The sequence below is a fragment of the Camelina sativa genome, chromosome 2, assembly GCF_030686135.1.
Source record: "Camelina sativa cultivar CO46 ecotype springtype chromosome 2, ASM3068613v1".
NCBI lineage: Eukaryota > Viridiplantae > Streptophyta > Magnoliopsida > Brassicales > Brassicaceae > Camelina > Camelina sativa.
The window spans coordinates 9,429,892-9,437,962 of record NC_141881.1 but is presented as its reverse complement, the minus strand read 5'-3'; the positions used below and the strand labels follow the sequence as shown (position 1 = coordinate 9,437,962).

General features: G+C 36.6%; 1 pseudogene; it reads left to right on the top strand.

Annotated features, from left to right (window-relative positions):
- The first annotated feature begins 4,713 nt into the window (after positions 1-4,713).
- Positions 4,714-6,630, top strand: LOC147948355 (uncharacterized; annotated as a pseudogene).
- Positions 6,631-8,071: the final 1,441 nt, after the last annotated feature.

The window sequence follows — 8,071 nt, the reverse complement described above, 5'->3', positions numbered from 1 at the left end:
AGATAAAATGAACACTTTGATTTTTATTACCAGTCTAACCTTTTCATTATGGAGTTTAGGCCATTTAAATAGGCTGGCCATTACAAGGGAACTCTAAACCCTAAACACGTGGGTTAAAACAAAACGCAGCGTCCATGAAATAGTTTTAAAAGACAACGGTCACAAAAGAAAATAAGCGGAAGATAGGATGGCCACGTGGCCGAGAGTGGTCCACGGCCGTGGGCATGCACTAGGGATCATAGCCTCGTTAAAACCTCCTTGGTAAACCCATTGGGACAAACCCAAGGTAGGAAAAAGAGTACTACTTCCCTAATGACTTGGAGGTCTTCACCCTTGGGTAATGGTGAAGACCGAGAAAGGAACCTCGGTCGGCTGTCCGGCTGATTGATTAGGTCTGCGGCTCCGACAAAGGCTTGGACAAAGATGAAACACTTCTTTCTGGCCGTCCTAGCTGCTGTTCGGCTCCTTGTCGTTGCTCCGGGTGTCAAATTTGGTGCTTGGGCTGGTGACCGTCTTGATCTGGTCGCGGCCGCGTCCGTGGCTTCTTGTCCGGTTCCATCCTGATACACGTCCTGGTAGTGGCCTTCGTCCCAGGTTCCATCAGAAGGTGTCTGATATAATAGGTTCCCATTTTTGCAAGATAACCATCCATTGGTCATAGTGGTATGGTCTGTTGGTGAGTACTTTTTGCATGTCTTCTTCGAACTCAAATCTGAATTGAAGGCTGCCTCTACCAAAATGTGATCCAATTGCTTTACCTTTTAGGTTCCACCGGTTTTCAACAAAAGGAAAGAGAGACCATAATCTTTGGGTAGGAGGGTTTTTTAGGCGCCCTATGAGGGTGAGGCAGTTTGCTTCTATCAAAGCAAATGTATCAAGTTTTAGGGCTCGGATTCTTCTTCGGGGGGAGGGGAGAAGCTATTGTCAACTTCTTTACCCTTAAGGTTGTAGGGTATTTTTTCGACACGGTAAAGGGGAAGCTGAGCTCGAGGGTTGAGTTAAATGGTTTAGGAAGGTTGATAAATCACCAGGGAAAGATTCAGGAGCAGGGGTAACCCGTTTTGACAGGGTTACACAAGCTTAAAAAAGGTTTAAGCAAGAAGGACAAGAAAACATATCGGGGTTGTGATGTTCCTGCACAAGCATGTTGTGACACCCCGGTTTCAGGGACATGCAGAGAGGATTAAAAGGATTAATTTGGCCACCTATGTCACCAAAGTGCACTTATCTTTTCAGTCAAGGGTCCTGAAAGAATTCCAGAGTTAAGTGTGCTTATGCTGGAGTAGTCTCAGGATGGGTGACCTTCTGAGAAGTGACTGTCGGAACTGTGCGAGTGAGGACAAAACATAGAAAAAGATCATGTGGTGATTTGTAGGGTTGGTAAAAAGTTTTTAAAGCCTCCCAGACGTAGCAAACCGGCCGTCGGATATGGATGGGCTCATGGGCCTATTGAGAGGACGTGAGGTCCATTAAAGAAAGTGAATCCATGGGCTGGGATTGGACATTTGGCCCACTAAGAAGTGGCGGTCAGAGCGTTACACATGCATTGAGTGAGGGTTGTCATAGCAGGGATGGGTCATTCCGGAGGGATTCTTGCACCAGAGGTGCTCAGATATCCAAAGGGTTTTATCCCAAGCGAATAAACCCAAAAGATATTACTGTTTTGAGTATGAAAAAGTGGGTGAGAGCCGGTTATTTGAAAACTCCTTTCTGCCTTGGGATTGCATCGAAAATCAGGTATGGGAGAGTTTTTTACTTTTTTCTCAACAAGGTTAAGAGAGTGTTAAGCTTTCATATCTTCTATATATACATTTTTTAAGTACATTTTGGGCTCTACACTTTTATTTGTACTTATTTAAAAACTTATTTACAAAGTTAATCTCTAAAAATTTCCAAAAACTTATTTCAAAACTTCAGATTTTGTTTCCTAAATATTTTACATTTCATTCCAACTAAACAAAATTACAGCAAAATCAATATGAAAACAGAAACTATAATATATTTAACAACACCTTCTATTGTGTTTTGAAGATATTCTATCTTTGAATTCTTTGCAAACAAAGAAAATAACAATTTGATTCCCGTTTTCTTTTTCAAAACCTCTGAGCTTTGATTTCTAACGTAAAAAGAACTTCGATTCACATTTATTTAAATATTTTAATTAAAATATATAAACTTAATAAAATTTTAAAATATTACGAATACATAAAAAAAATTTTAAAAATTAAAAAAAGTTTAAAATACTATATAATATGGTTATATAGTAGATGGATTATAAAGAAGACATGTTGGAAATAATAAAATATCATTAAATTTGTGCTAAAGCAGGTTAAATCTACATTTTATTATTTGTTAACACTATTAATATTTGAATATTTGACATATAAAATTAAGTTGATTTAACTAAGATTGTGTAAAATAATTAAATCATTAGAAAAAATGTGACGTGATCATAGCGTATAAATGACTTATTATGTATTTAGATCCCTTATTTTTTGTTATAAAAATCAAAAATCAAATAGAATCTCAGACACTAAACAAAACAATCTAAATATAACCAAAATATGGTCATGAAGTATATTACGGGTTAAAAAATTAATATAAACATATAGCTGCACAAACGGTCAAAAAATTTAAGTATTGATTTATTTGCAAAACATCCAATATTTAACAATTAAATACAATATAAAATATAAATAATAATAAAAATTATAAACCCGCGGTACCGGGTTAAAATCTAGTCTTCTTTATTTCTCAACTAAAAATAAGATTCATAACAAAGTTAACAGTTTAAATCGCATGTTTTTTAAGTTCATGTGTTTAAATAAGAGTTTTGTGCAAAAAAACCCTACAATTAGTTTTTTTTTTTTGCAAGATAACCCTCCATGTCAAGACATTGCATGTCAATCCTATAAACTCTAAAGTCCCCCACAATATAGCCTTTTCCCGTATTGACGACGTGGCAGCCGTTTAACCCGTTTAAAAACGTAAATGAGATCAAAACGACAGCGTTTGCTTCTCTTGAAAAACGACACAGACTTCAAAAATCATACTGTTTTACACTCCAAAAAACGACACAAACCCAATCTTCTTCAACCAAAACCCGATAAAGTCAATCACTTCTTTTGTAAATCAAAAATAGGGTTCATAAAATCGAATTGGGGGAAACAGAGAGAGATGTTGTGAGATGTTGGAGTGTTCATCATTCTTATATAGATTTGTTGTAGTTTTCGGTTAGTTTTAAGGTTCGTCATTCAATTTTGGGAAATTAGGGTTCGTAATTGTTCGATTTAGGGAGAAAAGAGATTCGGGAATTAGGGAACATCGTTTCATGAGAAATGTGAGACTTCATCGTTTCATAAGAAAGCAGCGGGTTATTGTAAGAGGGCTGAAGGTTCGTAATTGTGTTGGGTTCTATTCAATTGGAAGGGAAACAATTTGAGGACGAGGATTCAACTTTTGGAGAAGCATAAAAGGTCAACGATAAGGTAATAATCGAAGTTTGTATTACTTTGATTACCAAAAATTGAAACTTATATGACTTTGGTTATATTCAAAATTTGGAGAACTTAGGTTGTTTTTATTTTTTATGTCCAGCTTCGATTTGTTTATATGTGCTGGAGGATATTGGTCAACTGATGACCAATATCTTGGAGGAGAGCCACATACAGTGGGTTTGGTATCAGCTGAATCATTCAAACTAAGTACGGTTTTAGTTCTTCTTGAGCAACACCTCGGGTATGCAGAAAATATGAAGAAAGTGTCTTCGTTTCCACCAGAAACTCCTGAGAAGAAAGAAGATGTTGATAACGATGACGTCTTACAGAAGGTGATTCATTACGCAATTTGATCTGGGGCACTAACTTTGTTTGTTGTTAGGGAAGGTGATCCTTACATAGGTAGGCATGTTGATTATAATGCGATGAGATACTGGTCCGAAGATGAGACTGAGGAAGTATTGGCTGCTGCTGAAGATGATGGTCGTAGTGGCTCTGAGTTAGATGATGATGGTGATGAGAATTAGTTGGAAGATAATGAATCAGATGATGATGATGATGATGATGATGATGACAGTCGACATGTTGAGGTGGATGAGGGTAAGTACAAGAAGTTTTGTATTGGTGATCAATACAATACAATTGATTTATTTAATAGAGCTGTTAATAAGTATGTTGTGAAGAAGAGGAAGGACTCAAGTATGAGAAATCTGATGGGAAACGTGTAGTTGCTATATGTTATGATAAGAAATGCCCATGGAGGATTTTGGCATCCATCAACAGCACATGTATTAGAGTAGTGATCAGAAACTTAAATGATGAGCATAATTGCACTTGGCAAGGAAAAGTGTCATTGCTTACTAATGCTCGGATTGCTGATATTTACATAGAAGAATTCAGACTGAATCCTGATCTCTCAGCAAATCAGCTCCAACAGAGGCTTCTTAGATGTAACATCAATGTTCCATGGACAATGTGTGAGAGGACACGACTAAGATGTTTTAAGACATTTGATGAAGAGCAAGAGGAGTCTTTCGCAAGGCTATTTGATTATGTCGCTGAGTTGAAGAGAAGTAACATAGGATCCACAGTTGAATGCAAGGTGAGGGAAACCAGATTTCATAGATTTTATGTGTGCTTTTCTGCATTAAAAAATGGGTGAAAACGAGCATATAAGAAGATTCTTCATCTAGATGGAACATTTCTCAAGTGGAGAATGACAGGTATTCTCTTAGTTGCATGTGGAAGAGACCCCAACGATCAAATGTTTCTTGTTGCTTTGGCCATTGTAGATTGTGAGAATACTCCAAATTGGTTGTGGTTGACTTGGGGTTAGAGACTGGTAATGGATTAACTCTAGGTAGTGATCAGTAGAAAGGATTGATTGCAACAGTGAAGGTAGTGTTGCCTTTTTCTGAACATAGGATGTGTGCAAGGCATGTTTATGCAAAATGGAAAAAGAAGTATGCTTCTGCAGAATATGAGGACATGTTCTGGGCTGCTGCAGATTCTTACTACCCACAACAATTTGATAGACATAAGCAAGTCCTAAAAGAGTAAAATTAAAATGCTTTTAATGACATGAAAATATCTGTTTTTTGTCCATGGTCAAGGTATGTCTTCTTCCTTGTTTTGTATTTTATAGTTGAAGAGTATAGTTTTTTCTTTCTAATGTGGTGTATCTATTGCATGGCTTATTTTACAGACTGGTCTAAGTGTGCTTCTGTAAAAAACAACGTTGGATAGTCATTCAACGCAGCAATCCGGAATGCAAGAACCAAACCAGTTGTTGAGATGCTTGAAGAGATAAGGAAACGGGTTATGGTGAGCAATGACAAGAAAATGGCTGAATATGAGAAAACAAAGGGAGAGTATACTCTAAAATCAGTAGCTTTGCTAGAGCAGCAGATTGATTTAGCAAAGAATTGCAGACCTTTAAGCTGTGGATTAGAAATTATGAATTTGGCTACTTTAAATACAACACTAATACGACTGTTGAAGGCTTTGTGGTGCACATGCAAGGTGAGATCAAATGCAGTTGTAAGATGTATTTGATCAGTGGGATTCCATGTTGTCACATTATCTCTTATCTTAGACATAAACAGAATACTGACCAAGACCCAAAGAAAATAATATCTCCATGGTTCAAGAATGAGAAGTTGAAGTTAAATTATGCTGATGGACTTTGTGGTGTGAATGGAGTGAATTTGTGGGAGGTTACTACAAATGTTTGAGTCTTTCTGCCTCCTTACAAGAGGCCCGGTGGAAGAGCACCAGGAAAGAAGCAAAAGAGAGAGAAGGGTGAACCAAGAGAAGTGACCAAAGCTACCAAACTGTCTAAAAGGGGAACCAAAATTGTAAGAACGCAACAATCTCGTTTTTTTTTTGTGTTTGTAGTTTCTTGGCATTTTTTGTTTTTTGACTTTTTGTCCCCATTTTATGAACAGCATTGTAGCCTATGTGGACAAGAAGGCCATAACAAGCTGAAATGCAAGAATGGGCCAATGCCTAAGCCGCCAAAGAAACCACCAGATAGACCAAGAAAGACAGCTGCTGCAAAATACCATTTGCATCAGCGTCTACTTCTGAACTTCCCAGCCTTTCATCTGATGTTCCAACAAGACATCCTAGTAGACTTCAGAAAACTCAGCCTTATGGTGCATCATCATCACAACCACTTGCAAATACAGCCACAACTTATGAACTTTGTCTAGAAAGTCCAGTTGAAGAAGATCTTCCAACCCTTTCATCTGCACTTCCAAAAAGACGCCCTGGAAGACCTCGGAAAAGTCAGCATGATGATGCATCATCTTTACAACCAACTCCTAAGTGACTGCCTTTGTATGACACAGGGCCCATGTATCTACCAAGAGTGAGATTTTCCAACTTTTTGTTTGTTGATTCTTAGTCTGGACTGTTTTGTTTGGCCAAAAAAAAAAAATTGATGTTTTCTTGTGATTGTTGTAGGAAGGTTATGGTGTATTCACCAGCCCTGTGACGGGTGACGACTACATTCAGGTAGGTAGGTCCGTGACTGATGCACGAGACAACACTATACTACCAAGCAGTCTGTATCAAGCCAGGGAACAGAAAAAAAATGGAGGTTTCACGTGGCCGTGGAAAGAAGAAATGAGATTAAGAATCGTGTCTGTTTTGTGTTTGTTTTTAAGCGTCGTCAAACCTTATCTTTCTGTGTTTTAAACATCATCCTCAAACTGTCAAACCTTTATGTTAAACGTATGAGTTCATTTGTGTTAAACCTTTATGTTTAAATCATGGGTTTGTTATCTTGTAAAAACTCTACACCATTCCAAATTGTCATTGTTTTAGACCAAAATACATGTGACTAAACCAAATATCATAAACTAACACGCACATAATTCTGCAACTTTTTGTTAAACACTTAAACTACATCTCAAAGTACTACAAATGAGTCTTCTAAACATATTGAAGACCATCTAATCTACTTAAACAAATAGGTCATCATTGCTAGTATAACCAAAGCCGCAACAAACACATTCTTCAACTTCAACTCCATATTTATTCCATCACTTTTGTTTGCAATCAACGCCTTAAGCCTTCCCAACTCCATATGATTTTCCGATTGGAGATCATAGAGGTGAGCAATCTCCTCTTTTTGGACCTGAAGCGCTTCACGCATTTGATTCAAACTAGGATAGCCAAGAGTATCTTGCTTCACTGACATTAGTTCCTCCATCATAGCTTAATCCCACCATTTAAAAATGTGATAGTCCCCATCCTACACATAAATATTTAAACCACAATCTATACTAATAAAAGTAGAAGCTATAAGCTCCTAAAGCTGTCCACCTAGGATTTAAAATATCCAATAGGGATTCGACATATCACTTATTAACATTTTATACAATTTCCAGAATTTTCTATATTAAGAATCTATCTTATTATATAAACCTTGATGAAAAAATTACTCATTAACAAGATCGTGACAAGTGTCAATTAGATCATTCAGATGTTGACACATGTTAATTCATTATTAAAATTTTAAAAAATAAAAATGTAAAAATTCAAAACCTAAACTAAAAAGGTTTTATATAAAAGTAAATAGATAAAATAAAACCTAATTTTATTTAAAATCTAATTATAAGATAAATTATATATATATATATACCATAAAATTGAAAATTATAATATTGTTTACCTATTTTAATTTTTAGTTGCTATATTAAAACAAAAAGATTACTTTTTATATAAGATATAAAAAATGATTGTGAAAATTATACAACTAGTGTAAATGTCCCGCCCGATAACTATAAAAATACTATAAAAAGTCGAATAACAACTCCAGCGAATAGTGGAAAAAACTCCAGCGAATTAAACTCATCGTGCAAGTTGAAGAAGAATGGCCAATATTCAGGGGACTGCACCATAGTGAGTAACTCAGCACGTATCCGCTCCATGGCCCACAACAACACTTCTAACTCTGAATGCAGGGGGGAGGGGATTCGTCTTAGACACTTGGCCCCCAACAACAAGATTCGCTCCTCACCAACGCAACACCACCAGCCCAATCATGAATGCTCATTGGTTGCTTT